General features: G+C 38.1%; 1 long non-coding RNA gene across 1 annotated transcript; it reads right to left on the minus strand.

Moving 5' to 3' along the window:
• Positions 1–17,027: 17,027 nt before the first annotated feature.
• Positions 17,028–25,701, minus strand: LOC143693553 (uncharacterized). Its single transcript, XR_013181340.1, has 2 exons — positions 25,321–25,701; positions 17,028–20,214 (listed from the first exon to the last, which is right to left on the minus strand). It is a non-coding gene; the product is annotated as an uncharacterized LOC143693553 (long non-coding RNA).
• Positions 25,702–26,117: the final 416 nt, after the last annotated feature.

Consider the following 26,117-nt stretch of genomic DNA (forward strand, 5'->3'; position numbering starts at 1 on the left):
CCCATCAATAACAAGGATTCTAATGTCTATGAACTTCTGACTGAGTTTTATAGATTCTTACTGGCACTTGATATGAAATTCTAGCAGAAAGCTTTCCTGGAGACAATTTATAAACAAAATTGTTCTTTTGGGTCTTCTGTGTTTTTGGAAGCTACATGAAATATAGAACTAAGAAATAAAACATAACAAAAAGATGGATGGATGCATGCATGGATAGACAGATAAAGTAGTTTGTATTTTAAAGGACTGGAAAATCAATTATTACAAAGAACATACTGAATTTCTTGAGATTTTGCATACTTATGAAATGAGTGACTGATTCATCATTAGTAGGGAAGAGAAAAGCAATATTTCTCCTACTCAAGTATGACAAAAAATGAGATATTAAAATATTACCTTTTCCTATTGCTTTATTTTCACAGAAAGAAAGTATGCTCATAACCAGGGTGGAGAATGAATTTTATTGTTTGTTTGGGGTTCTTTCTGTTACAATAAAGTTACATTTTAATTGTATATACCAGGAAATATACAAATATATGCTTAGCTGATTAGATGCATATGTAGTAGAAGTAAACTATGCATATCAGACATTCTTTACTTTTTATATGAGGTTTTGTAATCTACTTATAACAACAGTAGAAACAACTTTTCAATCTATGACCCATGATATACCTCAGGAATGTAGACAAGAGCAAAGTCAAGGACAGTATGAGAAAAAATAAGTCTTGTGTGCCCTTAGAAAACTACAATCCTTAACTGATCTTTTATTTTATATTTAATATGTGAGAGGTAACGGTAAGAATTTTTAAAAGTTACTTAATTGAGTCAAAATCAAAATGTATATGATTTTGTTTTGCTTTCTTCTAAAGTCAGCATTAATTTTGTACAAAATTAATTTTTTCTTCTCTCAGGCTGAACTCTGAATGTTATATAAACCATTGTTTCTTGGAAACAGAGGATACAAGGAATAGGGGAGGGAGCAGTAACCATACTTGGTGGAATAAATGAGCTTTTAAAACTGGGAAAATCTTTGTCTTTGCTTTCTGATTATCTGTCATTGTTTACAAACACCAGATGTCTTAGAAAGGCCTCACTTTTTGCCACATATTTTCTTCCCTGATGAATCATTCCACCCATTTTGACACCAAGCAAATACCAGTTCCTTTTTTATTCTATTCTATTTATTACCTTCCAGAAAGCTCCTTTTAATGTGCTGCTGTAGCTCAGAGGAAAACTGCAGGGACTTTGGGAATCTACTGACTCATTTTTTTAAATACTGAGGTGAAAAAAGTTTCACTGACTTAATACTAAGAACTTGAGAAATCAGTGTCTCTCACCTCTCTCTCCCTTTCCATTGCACAGACTATTAACAGAGCCATTTTGGGGATGCTGACAAAACTCCAAGGTTCACAGCAGCTGGTATGTTTGGAGACAGTACCCTGGTACCATCTGTGCCTCTCCAGTTTCAGCCAAATTAGTCTCCTGCCCAGTAGCAGAGAGAAGAAGAGAAGCTGAGAGTGACAGGGAGCCTGGGCAGGTGGGGAGCAGGGCACCAAGGGCAGCATTAGAGTCAGGTCCATGCCAAGGCTTTCAGCTTCACTGTGTCCCAGATGCTTTGATGGACAAAAGGTAATCTCTTCAAATGACCTGATGGTTAGCTCATGCTGAAATCTACACCCTCAGAGGGTGCTTTTCTGCAAGCATACTAGCAAGCAAAGAGATTGAGGGACTGTTTGCTGGCCCATAGGGTTGGTGCCAGGACACGGCTGTCCTGGTCTCGCCTTCATCACACTGTCCATTGAAACATCCCTTGATTTATTTCCTGTTCGTGCCTGAGCACTGCCTGTGGAGTGCTGCTTGATGCACATCAAAACTGCAGGGGAGGGTGCTAGCAATTAAACAACACAGGAAATCAAGCCCTTTTCTTAGTCCTGCATCTTTACATCATTTGTGCCCCCACAAAGTCCACAACTGCTGTAACTCAGAGACAAAGAGAAACAATCTGAGCAATACTTTGGTGAGAAGAAACATTTCATCGATGGCAAACATTGTCAAGGACATTCTTGCTTTGCCCTAAATCTTTCAGTGATACTTCAGCAGCAATGTTTGTCACTGTTAGCACTGAGACACCCAAGCACTTCAACATGTGGGTAACTGTGGGCATGAGGAGTCCTGAGAGATACCTGGTCCTTTCATTTGATTTCTCACAAATGGGGTGGTTTGTGGTTTTTTTGTTCATTTGGGTTTTTGGCTTTTTTTTTTTTTTTTCTTTTTGTGGGGGGGGGGGTGGAGTGTTTTATGGTTGCTTGCTTGCTGACTTTTTGAGGGCTTAGGGGGGTTTTTTTGGGGTTTATTTTTTTTCAGCAAAATAATCTCTGTAGGGCACTGTCACATTAATTGGTGATTATAATTTAGTTCATTCCTGTTAGCATCATTGCTCTTTGGGTGACTTCCAACTTGTGGTGAATTTAGCAGTTACACAGTAGGCAGCTAATGAAGTCGTGTTTGAGGGCTAATAATGATCTGTGGCAGACATGTAGTGACCTCCTTGCTTACTGAGGACAGCAACCTAAAGCTTTGGGGGGCCTAATCTACTTCTCACCACTCTTTTAGGGCTAGGATCCTGGCTGAATGGGTCAACAGATCAACAGTAGTGACAACATGGTTCTTTCATTTGGCTAATCAATCCAACAAGACTCTGGACTAGGAATTCTAAAAGTAATGTGCATCTACCTGCATTGGAAAAGTACATGCATGAACACTCATATACTGTTTTCAGTATAGTTTTCCAAGCTAAACCTATTTTTTCAGAGATGAGAGATTAGTTTTATAATTGCTCATGATGCTTTAGAACACAAACAAAACTAACAAAAAAGCACACTAATAAAAAGTCCCACTGAAATAACAGGTATCCTTTGAGACTGACTGCTATATATGTTTCTCAAGACACAAAAGATCTTTTATCTGTGATAATGGGGGCTGCAGATTAGTGGAAGGGCAACTTAGGGCCATAGATACTAGAGATGTGATGGTGAAATAAAATGTCATTGCCATAAAAGGGTGTTAGTGTAAATTAGGAAAGTGCTTATAGCTATTTGGACAGGGTAACTGAGTTTCTGGTAGCTTTTAATTACTTCTGTGACTGTCTGCTGCAAGTGTATGTGTGCCTGTGTGCACGTGTGGTTTGTGGGACCAGTTGAATCATGGATTGACACATGCAGACATTAATAGAAAAATATTGGAGAACTGCTTGAAATCCTCTAGGAAGAAAGGAGAGTAACAGATTTGTTTATATTCAAGGGATGAGAAACCATACAATATCCCGGCTAAGAGTGATTAAAGTAGAAACAGATGCACACAAAGAGAGAGGAGGCAGTTTTGCTCCTCTAACTGTGCTGCTTTGTTTAAGGAAAACTCAAAATGAGTTCCTCCCTGCTGAAGTAAACTCTGAAGACTCCCCACTGAGCCAAAAGAGGGAGTTTTACAGTCCCATTCACTTTTCTTCTGCTTTCCCAGCATTGTGTCAACCTTTGCACTGTGTCACACATCCGCAATGCAAGGGAAAATACAGCTGCCATGCTCAGATTGGAGACAGGAGAGAAGAATCAGTTAGTTTTTCTCTAAAAACTGTGGTCTGGGCTTGTGCTGCTGCACATCTCTCATTTGGCTGTGCCATCCAGATGTGCTTTTCTGCTAATGTCTGAATATGGAAGTTATTTTGTTTGAAAGCTCTTATATTCTAAACGAGAATCTGGTATGGTAATTAAGTGTCCCAAAAATGAATACATTCAGAGAAACACAGCAGGCTAAAGGAAAAGGAATCACAGGCCAGGGTTAGAATGAGGTAATTTATGTTTAAATCTAATAGGCGTGTTTTTCATATTTATATTCAATTTCAGTAGTCATTCTTGAGCCAATGTCGCTATAAAAAATAAAAGGAGGAGGAAGGCATTTAAAGATATAAAACAAACAAAGGAAAAAGAAACATTGGAGTCTGAGATCAGTTTTTCACAGGTGGAATAAATTTAAAGAAGAAAAAAAAGTGACTTTTCATAACATTTTGCTATTTATGAAGATCATGCATAAATACATATATATATATGTATGATAATATACATAATTCATTCATTATATACATATGTATATGTATATAATATACATAATTCCTGCATAAGTAAAGCAACTCTTAATTGAATATTATTCAATTCAACAATAATAGATGATATTGAAAATTATGTAAAAAAGACACCACCCTGTATTGTACTCCAGAAAGGATACATGATACTCTATGACTAGAAATCAATAAATGTTGAAGAGCAAAGAAGAAAAAAAGAAATCCATAACCCCTTCAAATTTGTGATTTGCAGAAATAAACATGGGTGAGACAGCATGGGACCTGCCTGCAATAAATTATTTTAAGAGTAATTGTAATGAAAGCTGTCATATAAAAAAAGAAAAAAATTTTTTATAATAGAGAACCCAGGAGCAGAGAGTATCTTTAAATGGAAGCTAATATGTTTACTGAAATCTGGACATGTTTGTTAAAATTATTTATTAAGAGAACAAATATCATAATTTAGAAACTTAAACATTTTAAGCAATTGTTCATAAATAAATATATCTGCATTATAATTAAGAAAAAATATGTTTTCTTGAAATTTCCTGGATAAGAATAGGTTTGCACACTTAGGATACTAAGTCTTTATCAGAATAGTCAGTAACCATAGTAGCTTGATAAAAAAAATATCTTAAGAACTTCTGTTACAGAAAGTTTACTGATGAAAAAAATCTCTAAAGAAAAGTGAATGGAATGAAACAAGCAAAATTAAAAGGAGTTAATTATCAAAATCAAAGCCATGTAACAAAGTTGTTAATGAATGTTTTCAAATGTATCTTATGATTCCTGTGATAACAACATGAGGAACAAGTAATGACATCCACAGTAAAGATCAGAAATTCTGCTGCAATCCATTGGGTTCTTGCCCTCAGCCTTGCAAAGTCCTCTCAATAGGAACATTCTAGAGGCAGTTGGAGTGCAGGCAGGTTTTATCCAGCAGCATAAGGGAAGAAGGAACCTGATGCCAGGGCTGAAGCCATTTGTGCTGCTTGAACAGCTCACAGGCTGGGAAGAGTTGTGTACTGCCTGAGGTGCCCTTTCCTCCCAGCCTCAGATCTGGGTCCATGCCTTCCAGGTTTCCCTTTTAGGGAGGACAGGGATCCTGGCATGAAGTCAGGATGCAGCCAACATGCTCCCTGTTCTCACAGTTCAGCTGTGGGCAAAATTTCACATCTGCTGCCTCAAGCTATTAAAATGGACCTGGGCTTGACAACAGGCAGTGAAGCTATTTTTTCTATCAATAGCGAAAGTCAGCTTAACATCCAGAACTCTAAGGATTGCAAAGCACAGAAAGGACAAAAACAGTGACAAAAAGAGATGCTGCTGCATTAAGGAAGTGGTGATACCTGACTTGGACTTGACTGTAACTCTTCACACTAGAAATTACTGCAGCTGTAGACAAGATATGTGTTTAGGTATAAAAAAAAAATTAACAAAGACATGAAGGTCAGGACTCTCTGAGAAGAAATAAAAAGATAAAGCCTTATTGGAGTGGACAGAGGTTGAGCCAGTGGAGACCAGAGAGACAACCAGAATTTTCTTCTCCTTAACTCATACAGTGGCATGTGCCCTTGCAACAAGGAGTGAAAAACATTCATAACCTATAAACAGTAAGCAAGGTATGGGTAATCTTTCTACATTTTTGTGCAATGTTAATGCAAATATTTTCCAATAAGAAAGAATATTTATAGCATAAATAACTAGAATATCTAAAAAAAAAAAAAAAACCAGTAGTGAACTGTATTATATAAATTGCAGAAAAGATTTTTCCAATTACAGAGAGAAAAAAGGAACACTTTTCTGAAAGCAGGTTGTAATCCAACTGTTCATGTAAAACTTCTTTTCTCTTTACCTTTTTGGGGTGCAGATAGTATTATCCAATCATTGCTGGAGCAGAGTACTTGGGATACAGAAATATGTGTCCCACTTTGATGTAGTACAGAAATAATTATCCCTGCCTTACCAGAGGTAAAAAAATTGAAAATAGAGAAGGAAAAAACAAACCAAAAAAAAAAAAAAAAAAGAAAGCAAACCAAAAAAAGCCACAACACCACCCCAAAAACTCCTGAAAGATTCAATTCTGTACTCTATTCTTGAACAAGAACTACAGGTTTTACAGAAATGGATAGGTATCCCCCCAGGGAGGAGACAAGGAAGATTTGTTACAGACGCTGATCACCTGCTCATGTTACTGAACTGACTCCCAGCTACCCTTTCATGTGCACAAATCTCATCCATGAACACACTCAATTGTGGTGTTGCGGCGGTCACTTCTGCAGCAAAGGCACCAAAACAATTTCTGCTACAGCTTTCAATTTTTAGCCCTTGAAAACTGGCAATTTCATGATACTGCTTCATCTTGCCTAATTCCACTGCATCTCAGAGGCCCTCTGAACTATGCTTTCTCAAATGACAAGGCCTACTCCTTTCTGCTCTTCTTATCACTTGTTTTAAAACAGCCTGTTCTTTCACACCAAAGTCACTGCCTACTATGTTGATGGATACTTCTGTTTTCTCCAGGCTACAGGCAGGAAAGATCATGCCAAAAATCTCATGCATTTGTATTTAGTAGAAAGAAAATAGCCTAGGGGATTATGAATTTTTTGGTGTTTTTTTTGGGGGGAAAGATTGACAGAGGGCTGGTGTTAGGTCCATTGTTTCTTTCTATGATTAGTTTTCTGCTTTATGAGAAACTACTGAAAATACACTGAAAATTGTGATCAACAATGAATGTCCATGGAAGAAAATAACAATGGGATAAGCATGTGGCAATGACCCGCTGAAACTTTCCTATCTTCTTAGCTCAAAAGCTTCCTAACTTGTTCCCAGCTAGTGGAGCTCCTCAGCTGAAAGCTGTTCAATAGATCTCACTGGGATTTTTTTCTCCCATATATTAATTTGATTGATTCTTGTGCTCATGAAAACTGGTTTTGAGCAGAATATGGGAAGGACTCCCACCGACCCTGATTGATGTGTTGGGGAGAAATGCTCAAGTTGTTTGGTTTGAGCTCATTTGGTGTGCAGTAGTGCTGGGGTCAGTTCAGCTCCTTCTCCACCACAACGCAAGGAATTATTGCACATTTTTACTTAGTCTTGTGCCCGCATTTTCATTTACCTTTAATTGTTGTTTCTTCCCTACTTTTTACCCACTTCGACCTTCTGATGGGAAGAATTCACTTTGTGAAACTATGTAACTTTAGACTTTGATTGCAACGTGGGTATTCCACTTGCCTGATACATTATTTCCTCTTTACAGGCATTCCCATTTCAATTTATTCTGCTGGCGTTTGGCTGACTAAAACCATGTAGAATATTTAGATTATTACTTCCTCAGTGTCCTGCACGGTGCAGTCGTACTTTCTAACCTCAGCTGGAAAAACTTTGTCGAGTTTTCCTTCTAGGATTGCCGCTGACTCTTTCCAAGGCTGTTTTACAGCCATCCTGCAGCTGACTAATGCACCCATTTTCTCTTCTTCCCTTATTTGCCACTGCTGGCACACAGAGCCTTAGTAATCCTTCAGTGCATGACCCTTTCTACCATAACACAAATTTCCATCTTATTTACTGTCCAGGGCACCCAAATTCTCCTGCATGATATTCCCAGATCACATTATTGAGAAAGTTCCCCAGCTTTGAAGCAGCATCTGAGTGGTCCAATTGCACACCCTTTAAAAAGTGTCTCTTTCACTAACCCAGGCCTAGGTAATCCAAACCCTCCCTGAAGCCTCTCTGATGGAAAGTGTTGTGCCATGGCAGCTCAATTGGAAGCAAGGCAACGTCAGTAAGCTTCCTTCAGGGCAGCACATAACGCAGCCAGGATTGCAGAAATGAAAGTGTTTGAAGGAAACGTGGTCTGTTTACCACAGGAAGCCCCATGCCAGGCTCCTGTGAGGCTGAGATATGTTAAGGAAAAAATGTCAAGACATATTACACTTCTGCCAGGCCCAGAGCCTCTCATGGGCAGAAGGAAGAGTGCTGAAACAGAACCTATGAGTTACTACACCTGTGAGAGATAGGGGCAAATGGCCACCTCAATTCCCCAGTGAAGAGAATGGGTTCATATAAGCTGCCCATGCAGGTTAACACTGGGACCAGGAAGTGCTGAAAACATAGCTACAAGGGCTTCTTTGCCAGACTTCTCTCTTTTGGAGGGATGTGAGCATGTCTAGACTTCATGGGAACTTCTCTGGACGTGCAAATGTTGTTGAAGTGCACATACATACTCAGACATACACCAGCAGACATTAATTAGGCTAATACTAGCTGACTGAATCCTGTCAATAAAATTCCCTAATCTGACACCTTCCATTAAAAAACATACATACTAAAAATCCTTCTGAAAAATTGTAGTTGTTTCTCTGTATATCCTCACTACCAATATAAAATTATTTCATAGTACCTGGGAAGTGACTAATGACAAATAACATAAAATTTGACTCAAAACTCTATCTTGCAATCAGTGGATTATAATTAGGAGATTATAGCAACCCTTTATATCCAGGTAAACTAGAGAAATAGAGTTACTGTTGGATAAAACAAAATATTTTTGAAAAGTTTCAAAGAGTAATTTACAATGCATTCCCTAAAGTCCTGCCTTCCAATTCATGAGTGTTAAACAGGCCAAAGATGCACCTTGCCAAGACAGAGCCAGTATTATGTTTACATTTTCTGCTCACTATTACTTTGCATTTTAGGGAAGACTTAGATAACAAAAGACCCAGCAAACAATACTTTCTTATCAAGGAATAACTTTCCTGAATATTACAAATGCTTGGTAATGGAGTCACTTTAATTTAAGCTAGGCAAATCTCTTAAGGATATATGCAGCATCAAATGATATTCATTACATTATTCAGAACAAAATTAGGACATGTCCACATTGAGTAATAGCTTTCTATACTTGTTTGGAATGCAGGTAAAGTGGAACCTGCCAAAAAACCTCCTGTTCTGTTGGGGCAAACTTTCAATAAACTTCTGCAAGTACTTTGTAGTTCAAGTTTTGCTTCTACTCCTGTCTGGTAACTGGTCCCTTCCTGTCTTCTGGACACAGAGTCAACCTAACTGGATGTGGCAGTTAGATACAATTACCGATTACACAACTGTGTATCAACTTAATTCAGAGTTCTATGTGTCTACCCACTGCCGTCCAGTCCAAATATCATTAAAATAAATTTTAAAAACCCCAAAGCTGCTGATGTCAGTGGAGATTGAGTTAGTTATGGCCACGCTCTCACAGTTCTCTTCACTTTCTTTAGAGTTTGTCTCATTCTTTTCACATTCAGTTACTGTATTTTGTTGTGGCTTAACCCCAGCTGGCAAAGAACCACACAGCTGCTCACTCACACCCTCAGCAGTGGGATCAGAGAGGGAACTGGAATAGTAAAAGTGAAAAATATTTGTGTGTTCAGATAAGGACAGTTTAACAGGTGAAGCAAAGGCCACACACACACAAGCAAAACAAAACAAAGAATTCATTCACCACTTCACATGGGCAGGCAGGTGTTCAGTCATCCCCAGGAAAGGAGGGCTCCAACATGTGTAACCATGACTTAGGAAGACAAACACTGTAACTCTGCGCATCCCCCTTCCTTACTCTTCCTCCAGCTTTAGATGCTGAGTATAGTGCCATTGAAATGAAATGAAATGAAATGAAATGAAATGAAATGAAATGAAATGAAATTTCCCTGTGGTCAGTTGGGGTCAGCTGTCCCAGCTGTGTCCTCCCCAACTCCTTGAGCAGCCCCCTCTCTGGTGGAGTGGTGTCCAAAAAGGCCTTGATGTTGTGTAAACCCTGCTCAACAACAATAGAAACATCTCTACATTATCAACATTGTTTTCAGAACAAATCCCAAACATAAATTCATACCAGTTACTATGAAGAAAATTAACTCTGCCCCAGACAAAACTATATATATTTTTTTTAATTAACTCTGCCCCAGACAAAACAGTATATATTTTTATTTTTGTTTTGTTTCATATGAATCTCTAGCTTTGGTGCTACAAAGCAGTTTTCAGTCTCCACGGAGTCTCCCCACCACCAGCAATAATTGATGACCTCAAATCTGAAATTTCTCCTGCATTGTCTTCATAACAGTTTCAGTACCAGGGAATGTGAAAAGAAGTGAATATATGTTAAAAGAGATGATCAGTAAAACCTGGAAACATGTTTCTTCTAACAGAATGCCCCCATTCCTATCTATCCAACAAGACAGAATCGTATTTTTACTATATTTTATAATGGCCATCTTCCAAAACCTCTTTCTAAAACCTCTTTCTCCAAAGGGCTGATCATTAAAAGGTACTGAAGGAATTCAAAGATTCCATTTCTAAAAAGAGGTATGTAATGGTTGGGGGGTGTTTTTCAGGTTCCAGAAATAGATATAAGAGATAAAAAATAATCCACAGGGAACTTTTCTGTCATAGCATGTGTACTAGAGAGATCAATTACAAGAGCACAAAAATGTGAAACTTTGTCATTAGAACAGTGTTATTTGGAGCTGTGAAAACTCTAGGAGGAAAAGGGTCTGCAAAGTACTAACTTGAACTTAAAAAGCTAATTGGCTTTTTTATGCTCTTGCCTCTTTTTCCAAACACTTTGCTTGCATGAGTATTCACAGGAAACAAGTTTTCCCTCACATGCTCTGAGGACAGTGTCAGTGTTACAATATTTCTGTGAGGAGTCAGAGCTACTTTCATAAATTCGAATTTTATTCTTAGCAACAGCCATACCACATTTGCTGGTAAAGAATTTTTTATCCACCAGCATAGCAAACTCAAGCAGGGTTGAGACCAAGACTGTTTTTTTTTTTTTCTGATACTTACTGTTACCACCTCTAACTGCAGCACACTTGCTGGTGATACCAGCACCGGTGTGCAAGGTAACGAAATGTCCTGTACACCTTTCCACAAATGTCTCCTTGTACTGATGTTAATGCGATGTGACTTTTGTCAATTGGGTACATCAGACGACTTGACAATTGTTTTTCCTTACTGATGGAAAGCCAATGAAAAACTGGTGAAACAGTGAATCATGCTCAGACCTTGCAAATATTTCTGCAAATTCTATTTCTTTCTGTTATAGAATTAACTTGAGCTCACAGGCTCAGAGAAATGGGCTAAAGCAGAGCTGTGAGATTTCTATTTTCTCTACTTTGCCTTTTCATCTATTTGGTCCTTGGAATATGAAGTGAAAAACTGAAGCATCTAAGATTGTAGAATCAGCTGCAATTTTCAATAGGCCAGGGATTCATCATGGGGAAGTCAGTGCCATTTGACTCTAGCAGAAAATTTCCCCATTCCTGTTCTAGAATAAGGTGTCTGTAATCTGTGTCAAAAGGTGCTCTCAAGAAAACATAATGATGGACTCCATGCAGTGGAGCATTTAAACATGCTTAACATTGAATGGCTGAAAATTCCTACCTGAAGAGAAATATTTTCATTCCTGAAGTTAAGCATATGCACACATTTTTATTAAATGAAGTATCATGTGAAGACAACATCCAGCTCTGTGAAAACATAGATCTGAGTCTGTATCTTTGGGCACAGGTTTTTTGCCATTTAGCCTTTTTTTTTTAATCTTTGTTTTTCTTTTTATAATAAACCATATTTTCATAGAATACAATGCCAATGAAAGTTAGGTATACACGCATCAGTACTTTTTTCAGCCTGTATATCCCTCTAAATGCTAGGGAAAAAAAACCAAAACTCAACAGGTTAATTTACCTAAGCAATAAATCCTCCCAAAGCTGTTGCTTTAAATAATTGGAATTTTGAATACTAGTCCAAGACGCCTATAGACACGGCACATTTAATACAATAAATAAAAATACACAGCTCAAGGGGGAAAATTAATATTTTTTTCATTTCTATTAGCCAGCAGATATAACTATCTAATAGGGGTTTTTTTAAGTCTTTCAAACTAACATTTCTAGGTCAATAGACAGGTTTTGGCTAGAAAGCTTTCATTCACTAATGGATCAGGGATAGTGTTTCCAACCACATTGCCTGTAAAAAAGGTCACAATGCATTTTTATGACCTTCTGCCTCTTTGCCCTGGTATCCGAGGTACAGTGATACAGAGGGTCTCAAATGACTCACACAGAAAGGGTCAAAGCCAAAATGTTTTCAACGTTTAATGATCATGCCAGAGCACCACGAGTGCCTCTTTCACTCCTTATCTCCCGTTGGTCCAAGAGGTATTGTTTTGCTGTTTTGAAAGAAAGCATAAAGCATGTTATAATATGCCACATTTATAAAGTAGGGGTATTGTTTTCAGCATTTTTTTCATTGTTTTTATGGAGGTTGGCTTATGTTGTTTGCACTGTCTTTTGTAAAAAAATTACTTTTATGTATGGTTGTGGTATTATTTTAGTGATTTTTATCTTCATGAATGCCTTTGAATCAACTCTTGGCCTCTAAACCTCTGATGTGAGCAGAGTGGATTTTCTCTTATGAACAGGGATGTTGCTCTATTGAAGAGTATCAGGTCCTGTTTCTTTAATGTTAGTGTCTCCTCTTCCCCCACATGACAGAACGCCTGATGGCAATATCTCACATAAAGTAAGCAAAGACTAACCATTATAATACTTGAATAGGGTAGTTTTACTTCTCCTTTTCTCTTCATTATTCTTTTGTCACTTTTTGCTAAATAGAAATGTTTCTCAGCTTTGTAATTCCCCTATATGTTGGATTTTCCCTTTTCTCTCCTGTTCATAGAATCATAGGATCACTGAGGTTGGAAAGACCTTTAAGAACATTGAGTCCAACAATTAACCCAGCACTGACAAGTCCACCATGTCCCTAAGAGCCACCGCTATAAATCTTTTAAATTCTTACAGGGATGATGATTCCACCACTTCTCTGGGCACCGTTTCAATGCTTGACAACCCTCTTCATGAAGAAATTCTTCCTAATATCCAATCTAAACCTTCTCTGTCACAATTTGAGTCTGTTGCTTCTTGTCATATCTCTAGTTACATGGAAAACGTCACTGATCCCCCATCTCACTACAGCTTTTTCTCAGGTACTTGGGAGAGAGCAATAAAGTTCCCCCAAACCTCTTCTTCTCCAGACATACAAATTGAGCTCCCTTATGCTTTACATAAGACTTCTGCTCCCACTTCTTCCCCAGCTCTGTTGCCCTTCTCTGGACACACTCCAGCACCTCAATATCTTCCTGGCAATGAGGGGCCCAAAACTGAATAGAGAATTCAATAACCTGCTTCACATATTGTCTCTTCCCAGGAATTTAGGGAATTTAGCCCAGCAAAATTCCTTTTCAAATTAAATTAAACCCTGTTACCTTTAAAATAAAGTGGTGATGTCTGAACACTTATTGGAATTGCTTTTGGCTGCTACTAATTACAAAATTATGCCCAAGTTTTATTTTGGGAATATTAACTGGTCTGAGCCCAAACCATGCCTTTTGCTGTGGCAAGATTTTAGCTCTACAGAGGACTGAGTTGCAGTGCCCAGGAATGTTCTCTGATAGTTTTTGATCTGTTTCAATATAAGTTACTGAAAAGTAAGGCATCTAGTTCTCTCTGGGAGACACTATGCCATTTCCAAGGTGGATTGCCAGAAGTTGCAGACTGGCAAAGAAAACATATGCTTTTGGGCCAGGAAATAGAACCTAAGAAGAATGTAATTCCATGCATCCTTGATCATCCCAAGTGACAGTAGGAACCTTTCTTTGTCTAGGGACTTGAGCTGAGACTTTTATGTTCACATCCAGTTATCATAGACCAGACATGGCATGACTGGTTTTACCATATTCGTCATATTTACATGAAGGTTATATCAAATCCACGTTGTTTCATAAAGTTCATTTAACTCAGCAGACATGTAATCTACTCCCATGGAATAGAGAGCAATTCTGGAACTAAAATTATTTGTAGCATGACTGTGTCCACATCTGCTGTTTCTGGTGGAGGAGCAGTAATCCTCTACTAAATTGCAGTGAAATATTTTGAGCATTCTATTTTAACTTAGCAGTTCAACTAAGCATTTAAAGTCCAAATCTGTTGGGGAATCACAGGCAGAGGATAGATAATACACTCTTTGCTAATAAATGAGCAACAATATTGTTTTCATATTATGTCAGAATTCTTTACAAGCCCCCACTCATCATTTCTGCTTTTGTATTTCAGAAAGTTATCTGGGGAAATCCAGTATCTGACAAGAGAAAAGGAAGAGAGAAAAATTGGAATTTCCACAAGCTGCTATTAAAGACTTCTTTGAAGGAAAACACATACAATATTTTACAGCTAGTCATCAGTCTCAATGGTTTTTTGCTCCTTTAGTTTCTATCTGGTGCAATTCTTTTGTACTGAATTCTTCAACATCTTCAGATTCCCTGTCATCACGAAAGGTCAGGAAGAGGGAGACAATTCAGCGTCTGAAGAAGGCCAGTGTGGGAAGAAGAAGATTGAACAGCTCGAGACTTTCCCTAAGTTCAAAGACAGACTGAGAGTGAGCAGAAAAAATACTCAGGAAAATGCAGGAAGTTTTGTGATTTGACTACGTCTACACATTTATTTGTGTTAAAAATAGAATTAGAAGCTATTCTGGAAACTTTCTAAAACATACATGTTTGTTTGCTTGTTTCCACTACTTTGCAAAACAAAAGACATCTTGAGTGGAAAGGAAATATTTGGAGAGTGTGAGCTCAGGTTATTGAGGCATGTAAGGAAGCCTGGGTCGTTGGAGCCCTTGTGCTTTTGGAGTGCAATGTGATCAACTTTCCATGAAAGGGTAACGGACTGGAGTGAACTTGCATCCAGAGCAAAAAAAGACACAATCACACAAGCAAGAGCAAAAGAGTGTATGTTGAATCTATTTACAGGACTCATATGAAAGTCCAAGAGCATATCAGTATGAGGAAAATAAATATTTAGATAAACTGGTAAGATTTGAGAAATAAATCTGCAGTGTGAACCATCCTTCCTTGACAATAGAACCTTGTTATTTACAGAACTGTTCCTTATCATTTCATCCTTCCTTTTCAACTCTTTTCACCTGGAATCTGTATAAGTTGGCCTGAAGCTTCCAAAAGAATTTATCAATGAATCTGAGACTAATCTTACACTGTCTTTGATTTGGAAGCCTGGAATGCATTCGCTGGGAGTTTATTAATTTATTTGTAAATACAGTAGTTTTGCAAAACCAGTAACAGGAAAACTATCTACACCAATACTTTTCAACATTGTAAATCTCATATGAGATATTATGACTGTTAGTCATCTGAGAGCAAAACATGATGAACTGGGTGTTCACTTTGTAGCACTATTCTGGTAATACAGCATTCTGTTGGAAACTCATGCTAATGAAGTCACAGTATCACTTTAAGCAGAGGATACATCATGATGTTCATTAGCAAAATTTTTCCTGGCTATAATTTTTTAAAAATTTTATTTGGCTTTTAAAATATAATAATTTACTAAAAAATTGTAATAAGGTCAAGGAAAAAGAAAATGTTTGAAACAAGAATAGCAAGACCACCTGTAATCATCAGTTAGTCTATCTCTGCATTGTGATGGTTTCTAAACTAAGTAGTACAAAAATAGTGACATTACAGAGCAAATAGAAAGGTTGTTTTCTTTATTTGGTCTTAAACTTATTTTTTACTTTTCATCAGTTCTCACTTTAAATATTTCTGTTTTGCTTTATTCCAAAGTCAGGCTTGAATGAACTTATATTCTTCCTGCAGTCAATAATAGGAACACTTATAGTAACTTGTCCTACAGGCTATTTCATGTCTGCACTATCACTTTACATGACACAACATAGATTGATGCTTCATCTTTGTGAGAAATCACAATCACCAAAACAGTAATTTTCTGTTCTGCAAACAACTGAGCTTGATATTTCATATCTCCATTTGCTCAGATGACAAGCCCTTTTTTGGACCAACATATAAGTAATTACTCATAACCTACAATTAAGCATTGATTTCACATTACATCAGTCCTATATAGACTCAATCCTGCTTACACTATTTATATGTGAATTCTTTTTGAGACTGTAACCAGTCATGAGGAAGTTAGCAGCATTTGGCTGCTAAACCTCTTCTTTTCTGTCTCTCTTTTCTGTTGTTCACCCCCGAAGTATGATGAGAACAGCATTAACCTCTTATTAACTGCACATCTACCGTAGATATGGTTTTGTGTGGGGAAAAAAAAAAAGAAAAAAGAAAAAAAAAAGCAAAAATAACCTATAGTGAAACTTGGGAGTAATGGAATCCTGTCACTAACTGTCGAGTGAGTTAACTGTGCCTGAGCTAAAACAAAGCCGTCCCTTTTAGAGGCTGCCATCAGATACCTTTCTGAAGAGGGAGTCTCTGCCGTTATTCCTGCAGACACAGTGAATATGTACTGATCCTCTGCTGCTTCAGCTTTTGTTTCCAGGCCTTCGTTTTCAATGGTTGCCATAGAATCTCTCCATTATCATATGAAAAGACACACACTCGCACGCACACACACACACACACACACACACACACAAAACAACCAAAAGCCTGTTGCTAAGCCATGAACACTTTTCAATTTTCATGTAAAAGGAAAAAAAATTGTCTGGAAGTGAAATGGTCGCTGAGACAGAAGTTGTCTTTAGCTCTCCTCCCGTCTTTCTCCTTAGAGATTACTTGATTCCTGTTTCATTTTTAGCCACATAAACTCCTTACTGGATCTTCTTCCTGACTGCCATAACAATTACAGGCTATTTATCCACGAAAGTGATTTTAATTGCCTCTTAAGTAAAGGGATAGCCATGTATTTTTCACGTCTAATTTGTTATGCAGGCTGTCCTGTTTAAGCATGCGTTTGACTTGAAGATTTCAATGTCCCATTCCCAGAGTCTGGCTTCAAAACAGACGTGAAGAACTGCTGAAAACTGGAGAATAAACACATAGTCCTTGGTATACAAACGTATTTTTATTACAGGACTGCTAATTTGCTATAAATAGAAGAATTATTTGTTATTGGGGATGAGATGCCCTGGAAAAAGACACATTTTTCCATATAGCCATTTAAACAATGAAACCCAGCCCCATTCATGAAGCCAATATTCGGGAGAAATCCCACTCCAGTTAATGCAGCTACAAAATAATTTCTGCAGTTTCACTGTTTACTTCAGCATAAAAGATGTAAAGAGAAGATTTTTTTTTTTAAATCTCAGGGCTTTGATATAAAACAAAACTTTGTTTTGAAAGACCACTCATGATGTATATTTATAAGAATACCTTGAAAAACTGATAAGGCAACATTATATAAACACCTCACAGCATCATCATGTAAGTGAGTGAATTTCTGATTCCTTGAATCCTCCTAGCTTCAGGAAGATCAGGATTTTTTCATAAGAACACTAGAATGATTCCCCACATCCCTGCAACTTGTTCTGAGCATATATGATACTGTCATGTGTATACAGAATGGATGTAAAAATACTATTGCACACTCTTCCCTACTGTCTACCCAGGCAATGATGATGAAAATTTGGAATAGGGAAAAATTGTTAAGAAAAGTCACACTTTTCTGACAAAACTACGCTGATGAACACCTATCTACTAATATATAAATTTAGATGTTCCATGTGTGTATATATAATATATATATATATATACACCTTATATATCCCTAATTATCTTTAGAGAGGCATCCAAAATACATAATTTTATACCCTAAACTTTATTAAATCCCTTTTCTTCTGAAAGTCATATTTTATGTCTTCGTTTCATTCCTTTCACACTACTTCAAATAATTCCACAAGTATACAGCAACAAACAAACTTTATTTCTAGAAAAAAATGGAAAGTTATATTGCATTCTAATTATATATATATTGAGATTTTGTGTTTTCTGATATTTTTTTCTTCTCTGCTGATAATTTCAATGTCTCCTGTTTTTTACTCTCTGAGCATAGCAGAAAAAGAAGGCAATGACTTGGCTTATGTGCGTCTCCAGCACACAGTCAGAAGCCCTTTGCCTTTTGCTATCATTGACTGTGCCTGCAGGAGTAAAGAGCTGGAGACAAAATGTCTCATAAGAAATGTAAAATGACACTGGGAAAACCATGAAACATGAACAGAGAAGTTATTTGAAAAGGCAAAACTATGGAATGGCTGAGGGACAGAGGACAAACTCATGAGCTGGGATCAGAGGCAAGGTCAACAAGTGGATATGAGGGTGGGCATCTGCTCTAGAGAGCTCAGTAAAGACAAGTAAATGGGAAAATACTTCTTTAAGCTACTGGAGGAAGCCATATGATTGCATGTGCTAGTTCTCATTGAAGACAGTTGAAGTTAGCCCTGCTTTGAACAAGGTCTAGTCCAGATGACTTCCTGAGATCCATTCAAACATAAATTACTCTATGATTTCTTTTCAACAAAGTAGGGGAAAAAATCATCTTTTTATATCCTTTTCTGTGCTAAGTAGAGTTTTGAAGATAACTCACTGGCAACCAAACATCATTAAACTGCAGTCATCTCTAGAGACCAGACCTCTAGCCTCACAGTAATTACCACGAAGAACAAACCAGAACACTGTAAATGAGATCAGATTATTCAGAGCATGGCACATCTTCACCTTTAGAAGGCATGCCTAGCTTTCTTGGGACTGCAGCCATCAATACTATTATCTGGAACTTGTCTTACGTGCCCTGTATGCATGACAGCTTTGTTACACCTACAGTGGGATGGAATTTTCTTATCTGAGCTTTAAGAAATTCACTGACAGAAATTAAACTTCTTCACCTCTTGTGTCATGCGAAACAAATTTTCTAATAGTCAGTAAAACAGGATCAATCTACATTAGCATGTTAGTGCATTTTTTAAAGGCCCAGCTTGTGCATCCTGAGCTACAATGAATAGTTTTGTTTGTATCACAGCAGACTCTGAGTACCTGAACTAAATTTGGGGTTGGATGAAGCTGAGACAAAAGGTTTTCTTCAGGATTTCCTCTCATGTTTTGTAAATTACAATGAAAATTGATCCACAGGATTAGACACAGCTAATTTTAAGTAACTCCCACTGCAAAAATGTGTGGCACAGATGCCTGATGTTCAGCTCTCTGTTGCACCCATTTGGACAGGATTGCACACTTGCTAATGTGCATATAAGCTTTAGTAAAAACAAAATGTCTATTTATTGTAAACAACTTCATGCACTTTTAAGCACCACAATTATATATCTGCTTGAATTCGAAAACTCTAAAGATGGTGTGATGGGGAAAAATATCCAAAGCAGTTAAATAGTATTGTCACAAAATGTTGGAACCTTTGACTGTAGGCATATGAATATAATTTGCATGTTGATGTTCTTGTATTTCTGTCACATATTAATATTTAGTTTTTCTTGCAAATATTTCCCCTACTAGAAAGCACTGGACAGAGCTATAAATATGACACTAAATTTATGTCACTTTTCAGGTAGCACAGCTTCTTCTTCTTTACAGGAGTCTAATATCTTCGATATTGGTCTTATTTGACTAGACTGCTTATTATGCTACTTGTACAGATCTATTAAAAATTAACATTATTGTTATTTTTGTTTTTCTCTATAAGAATTTGCATACAAAGCCCATATCACAATATCTGAAAAGCCTTAAATGGTATAATATCATTCACCTGTAAGATCAGAAGCGTTTGTTTGACCATAGATAATTTCCTACAACACAAAAGGTAAACTTTAAAGCCCATTATGCTGTTAGTTCACAACCCTATAATAATATGGCACAACACTGTGAAATGGGAATCTTCTTCCCAATCTGATGTCAAGACTCATTTTTCACAGGCATTCAGTATTTAGCAGTACACTCAGTGGTGTTGAATCTAGAAAGGTATGCATACCACAAAGGGCTAATCTGTGAGCAGACATTCTTGAACTCTTAAATTCAGTTGCATTTCCTTCATCAATGCCAACTTGGCTCCAGCAAAAACAAGATCCTTGCTTCCTTTGTGGAGCACATATCCTGGTTCAGTTCTGCCATTCTTCTTTTCACTTCAGTTGCCTTCTGCATCCTCTGTCTCTTGCCTTTAAGAAGCCCAGTCCATTCTTCTTTTAATCAATGTGATGCATCATTCAAAGTACCCTTCTTGTTGTTGCACCTATTGCACAAAGAACACAGATTCTTAGAAAAGTGCTACTGAGATTTAATCCAAACATTACTGGAGTGTCTGCATAGATCAAAACCTGCTCAAAAGGGATATGAACTTCTGTCTCCTAAGCAAAGCAGAATAAATCTTAATGCAATCAGTAACTCAGAGGTGGGGGAAAAGGAGAGCATGTCACAATCTCCATCTCTCACATCCTCTCAGGAGAGGCAACCAAAGCAAACCCAGCATTTCGAGTCTCAGTCTTACAGACTGCTTTTTCCACCACATTCTCTTCTTTTGGTTCAACCATCCAGGTCCCAAACACCACTATCTGATAAAAATAAAACAATAAAAATGAAGTAATTCTTTATCACCTATCCAAAAGCACTGGCTTTGAAAATTACCTTAATTCTTCTTTTTCTTCTTTTATTTTAGTTCCTGCTGCATAAATATTAATCAAGGAAACTCTTGTTTCTATGTGATTTTAAATGTACCTGTTTACAGTCCTACCTATTATGAAAATATTTTTGGAAAAGTGAGTGGGCACAAATAAAAAAAAAACCAAGGAATCTTTCATTACTTAAGCAATTATAAAAATACATAGTTTAAATTATTACTCAAACACAAAATGTTTCTCTTCATCCTGTGTGACAGCACAGTTTAGGATGGAATTAAAGGCTTGCTAGTGCTCTATCTCTTTCCAACACTGATGTGTATCATATGGCCCCAAAGGCAGAGGACATTCCTAAGCAGAGCCAGCAGCTGCAAAAAAAGTTTCATCCAAAGCAGAAGCAGCTGCATGTCTTCATAAACACTGGACACTGGTGCTGTCTTCCAAATCTGGCTTCACTATTCCCAGCTGAGGAACTTCCTACCCATGCTCTTGAGACCTGTATTTCCAGCCCCTCCCAGCTCTCTTGCAAGTTCTCTTGTGCCAGCTTCATTACTTCTCCTTGCTGTAGTCTCCTTTACATACTTCCATCTTTCCACAGCTCCCTGGTACTTTCTGTTTTTTTTTCTAACTAAATGAACTGTTTCCATTCTGTTTCTAGCTACCATTTACTTATCTGTAGCTATGCATTCAGAAAAAAAAAGAAAAAAGGACTGCCTATCTTTCACCAATATATGACAGAGAAATGGAAAACTTCATTTGTGCATTCTTGAACCCTTGCTAGAACCTACAGGTGCTTTGGGAGCATGCAAAATAGTAAGTTAAACACAATGGCTTCTAAAGATGAGTTGGAATGATGAGTAGGAATGGAGAATTTTATTTAAAAGACTGTGCCAGCTCAAAGGTGATGTGTACTAGAGAATGCAGATTGCAGTTTTTGTCTGTGGTGTGTGGGAACACTAAAATTAGGATCTGTAAAACAGCATCTGCAGTTTGTGATTGTCATGGTTTCACCCCAGTCAACAGACAAGCCCCACAAAGGTTCTCCCCTACTCCCCCACCAGCAGGATTGGGAATGGAATCAGAAGGGCAAAAGGTAGAGAACTCATGGGTTGAGATGAAGGAAGTTTAATAGGGAAATCAAGAGTTGCACACACAAGCAAAGCAAACCAAGGAATTAATTCACTGCTTCCGATGAGCAGGTTTTCAGCCACCTCCAGGAAATCAGGCCCCCATCAGATGTAACAATGACTTGGGATGACAAATACCATCACTCCAAATTCTTCCTTCTTCCCTCTCCTTGATATATGGAGGGGATAGGGGCTGGAATATCCCTTGTTCAGTTGGTAACTGATTTATGTGAGAAATGACAAAAAAGACAACACTTAGGCCTGTAAAAATCTAATTTTTGGGTGGTTTTCAAGGTTCTGCACAGCGACAAAGCCTACAGTGCCAAGGACCATTGCAATTTTGCTCAGGATACATACCATTTCTTTCTTTGAACCCCACATTTGGCAAATTGCACCTCTGATGGTTCTTCACCTTGCAAACAGTCTAATAATCCCCATGATTAGAGCCTCAGGAAGCAATAAAAAATGATCAGTTCACTAAGGTGAGTCCATCCACAAGACAAGTTAATGACTCCCATGCAGTCTTTGAAATAACTGAAGGGCATATAGCAGCGGATATATGAGAGTAACTCTCTCTCTCTTTACACATAAAAGTTTCTAAATTCAGGAAGCCCAGAAAATTATGCTCAGCACTAATGTTTAGAAGACAGAATTTCTCAGGAAAACTGTGGTTTTTTGGGTTTCTTAAACCTAGGAGGAGGGGTAATGTTGTCTTTGAATTTGTCATGCCTTGTGCATTGCAATTACCTCCTTGTTTACTTCCATGTTCACCATGTAGGTTAGGCCAGCCTGACAGACAAATTTAGAATTACTGTACCATGAGCACAACAATGACTGTCAACACAGCATCTTTTCCATTTATATTGAAACCCTGCTGCAATTTGACTTCATTAATTTGACTTAATTAAGACTAAGTTTGGAGAATTTCAAGGTTTGTTCCCCTAATAAAGGAAGAGAGATATTTACTTGCCTGAAAGCCAAAGACTACACTATTGTGGCAAGGCTAGTCACAGTTAGGTCTGTCAAAGGACATGGCAGAGGAGGAAAGTGTACAGCCAATCTAGGCATAAGTGGTAGGAGTGCTGCCCACCAAGAGCAGCCTTCTGGCCCTGGCACTGTCAGACCTGTCTACATCAAAAACCAGATCTACAATCTCTTCATAAGGACCAGCAGATGATTTTTAGTCCAAGTGAGCAGAAATTACGTCAAATACCCAGAAACTGAGGTGAGTAAGTAGCAGCTATTAAGGGTTTTTTCAACTACATTTTTTATTTTCTTTGGGTAGGGGTTGTCAATAAGGTAGAAAGTCTAAGATTCTTGGATGTTTTTGCAGGGTTAAAAGACACCAGTGATGTTATTTATTAAAAGTCTTCTGAAAAGGAGTCTGAAATTTTCTGAGAGTAACAGATGTTGATGTATTCCTCTTTGCCCCTCTCCCCTCTCCAGAGTGGTTTGTTCATGTACAATCTTGCAATTACAATTTAAAACTTCTTTGGATATGCATTTACACAGAATAAAACTTCTGTCCCCCACAGAGGATACGGTACAAGACATGACTCTCAGGTAAGCTCAGTTCTGGTGTTACAGCACACTGGCAGGCCTCACAAACACACAATATCCCTTAGTCTGTGCTGATTTGCTCTTCTGACCATGTCTTTGAAGATGTTTCTTACATGTGGGGTTAGAAGGATCCCTGGTTACCAGCTTCTTGCCAGACACAGTTCAAGACATTGGCCATCAGCTGTCTCAGAAATTTCACCCCTGTATTAAAACCAAAATGTTTGCAAGAGTGCTCAGCTTAAACAGCTCAAATATCTACGTACCTGGAGATAAGGACAATTCTTCTGAAGGAGGAATGTTGAGAGATGTACTTTTTAATTTCATCAGAACCACTTTGGCACCTTCCACTTTTTCTGAGAGCCTTACATAGTACCACTCTCGTGCCTTTTTTTACTAGTCAGCTGGGAGAGATATGGAGCTTGAGCCTTTTACAATACTGGTGCTGATTAGTGAAAAATGAAGACTCTTAACAGGTTTTTGAAGCTAAAAATAAATGAGACAACACAACCAGGAGTTATGTGTCTACAGCAGAAAGAAACCTAAATCAAATGCTCCCCCACAACAGCACTGCCAGAAGCAGACTCCAGAATTTTATGATTTGTGAATATCTGAGACTCTCTGTGTGATTTGCAAAACAGATTCCCAAATTATTTTGCAAAATGAAATGTATTTCTGATGCCTGTTAGCCTGGCTGAACCATTCCCAGCACCCATGAGGGCAGGAAGAGTCACAGATGGGCTTGAGAGGTGTTGAGCAAAATTCCTTTGGCTGGCTAGCAAAAATGCTCAGGTGCTTCAAGAGCATTTCAGAAATATATGAAACATGGAGGGGAAAGCTAATTTCTTTCATAACACTTGTCTCCTTTTGACTTTCTTATGATTTTGCATATTTTTTTTGCATATTCTTATATCTATGTGCACATCTCCAAGCTTAGCAAACATAAAGTGTTACCTCAACAACATTTAAAAAAAGGACAAAATATTTAAAAATCGTCATCATCTGATTTTCTCAAATGTGTTCTCAAACATGGTGTTTTAGGTTATCTTTTTTTTTTTCCTCAGTCATAATCAGAATCACAATTCTGAGTTGGAAGAGACACACAAGGAGCATCAAGTCCAACACAGGACATCCCCAGAGTCACACCATGTGCCTGAAAGTGTTGACTAAATGCTTCTTGAATTGTGCTAGGCTTATGCTGTGACTAGGTCCCTGGGGAGCCTGTTCTGGTGCCCAACCACCCTCTGGGTGAAGAACCTTTTTCTAATACCTAACCTAAACCTCCCCTGACACCTTCAGATCCTGTCACTGGTCACGACAGAGATCAGTGTCTGTCCCTCCTCTTCCCTTCAAGAGGAAGTTGCAGGTTGTAAGGAAACCTCCCCTCAGTCTCCTCTTCTCCAGGCTGAACAGACCAAGCAACCTCAGCTTCTCCTCATACAACTTCCCCTCAAGACCCTTCACCATCTTTGTAGCCCTGCTTTGAGAGCTTTTTTTAAAGATATAAAGCTCTCTAATAGCTTTATATGTTTTTTTATATGTTTTTTCTAGTCCTGCACACAGGACTAGAGGTGAGGCTGCCCCACTGCAGAGCAGAGCAGGACAATCCCCTCCCTTGCCCAGCTGGCCATGCTGAGCCTGATGTACCCCAGATTATTACATCTGTAAAAGACTAAATTAATGTCTGAGTAGAGCTGCCTTTAAACCACCTCCTCCTGTTTTTAACACATAGACCCTTGTAAACATACAAATGCATGGACAACAGCTAGGATACTGCAGTGAGAGCAGCTTTAGTCCTGCACATCTGATTGCACTTATTCCTGTGTTATCAAAAAATCAAAATAATAGGACAAAATGAAATATACTTGTGAAACCAAAAATGGCAGGAGATTGGGAGAAAGGGTTGGGGATGAATGAGGGAAAATCAAGAAAGAGACATTTGGGGCAAGGGAAACATCTGGTTCATTCTGCCAAGGAAAGCAAAATAAGTCAAAAACATTCATCAGGATAAGCAATGTATTAGAAGTACATAAGTAATACCTCGCCTAAATCTTTTCTTGGCTTCCAGTGCTGTTGGAAAGCATTAGTTCTTCTTCGTCATGTCTGCTAAGCACATTCTTGGGGGGGAAGGAGGGCAGTGAAGGAAAAAAAAAAAGAGCAGAGAGGGAATTTAATCTTGGAATCCTGAAAAAGTCGCCTGTGCGCTTTTTCTAGCCTCTGGTACAGCAAACCAGGTTGCTATGGTAAAATGGGTCAGAGCAGTAAGCAAGTTAGCTTGTGCAACAAAATCAGACTCCTGGTGCAGTGATGGGAGGCAGAGGCCAAAGCACACAGTAATCTAGAGCTGAATCTAGGTCACTGGGGTGCTTTGTAGCTGCAGCTGTCCGTGTGGGACTGTGATCTCCGGCAGGGCTCGCAAAACCATCCTGACGGCTGGGCTCCTGCTCAACGGCTACGGCTGTACTGGGGGAGCTGCTGCTTTGTCTCCTTCAGAAACAAATTATAATTTTAGATTTTAAATTATGGATGCATATGCAGGCAGCATGTGTCTGTGTGTGTATTATGTATGCACATTTATTTTAAAATAAGACATACTCAGCAGGCACATGGCCCATATTTTGGGAACCCATTACACAAATTATCATTCACACTCCAAATGATCATTATCACATATTTATGGGAACTGTGCATCCCACTCCATGAAAGCTATAAAGATCTGCAAGCAAACATAAGAAATCTCTTCTCCAGCATATCTAATGAATTCCCCCCGTCAGACAAACACCCTCCCAAAAAGCCTGGGAAAAGAAAAAAGGCTTTGGAGAATGTCAGGGAGGTCG

This window comes from Agelaius phoeniceus, chromosome 3 (genome assembly GCF_051311805.1).
Source record: "Agelaius phoeniceus isolate bAgePho1 chromosome 3, bAgePho1.hap1, whole genome shotgun sequence".
NCBI lineage: Eukaryota > Metazoa > Chordata > Aves > Passeriformes > Icteridae > Agelaius > Agelaius phoeniceus.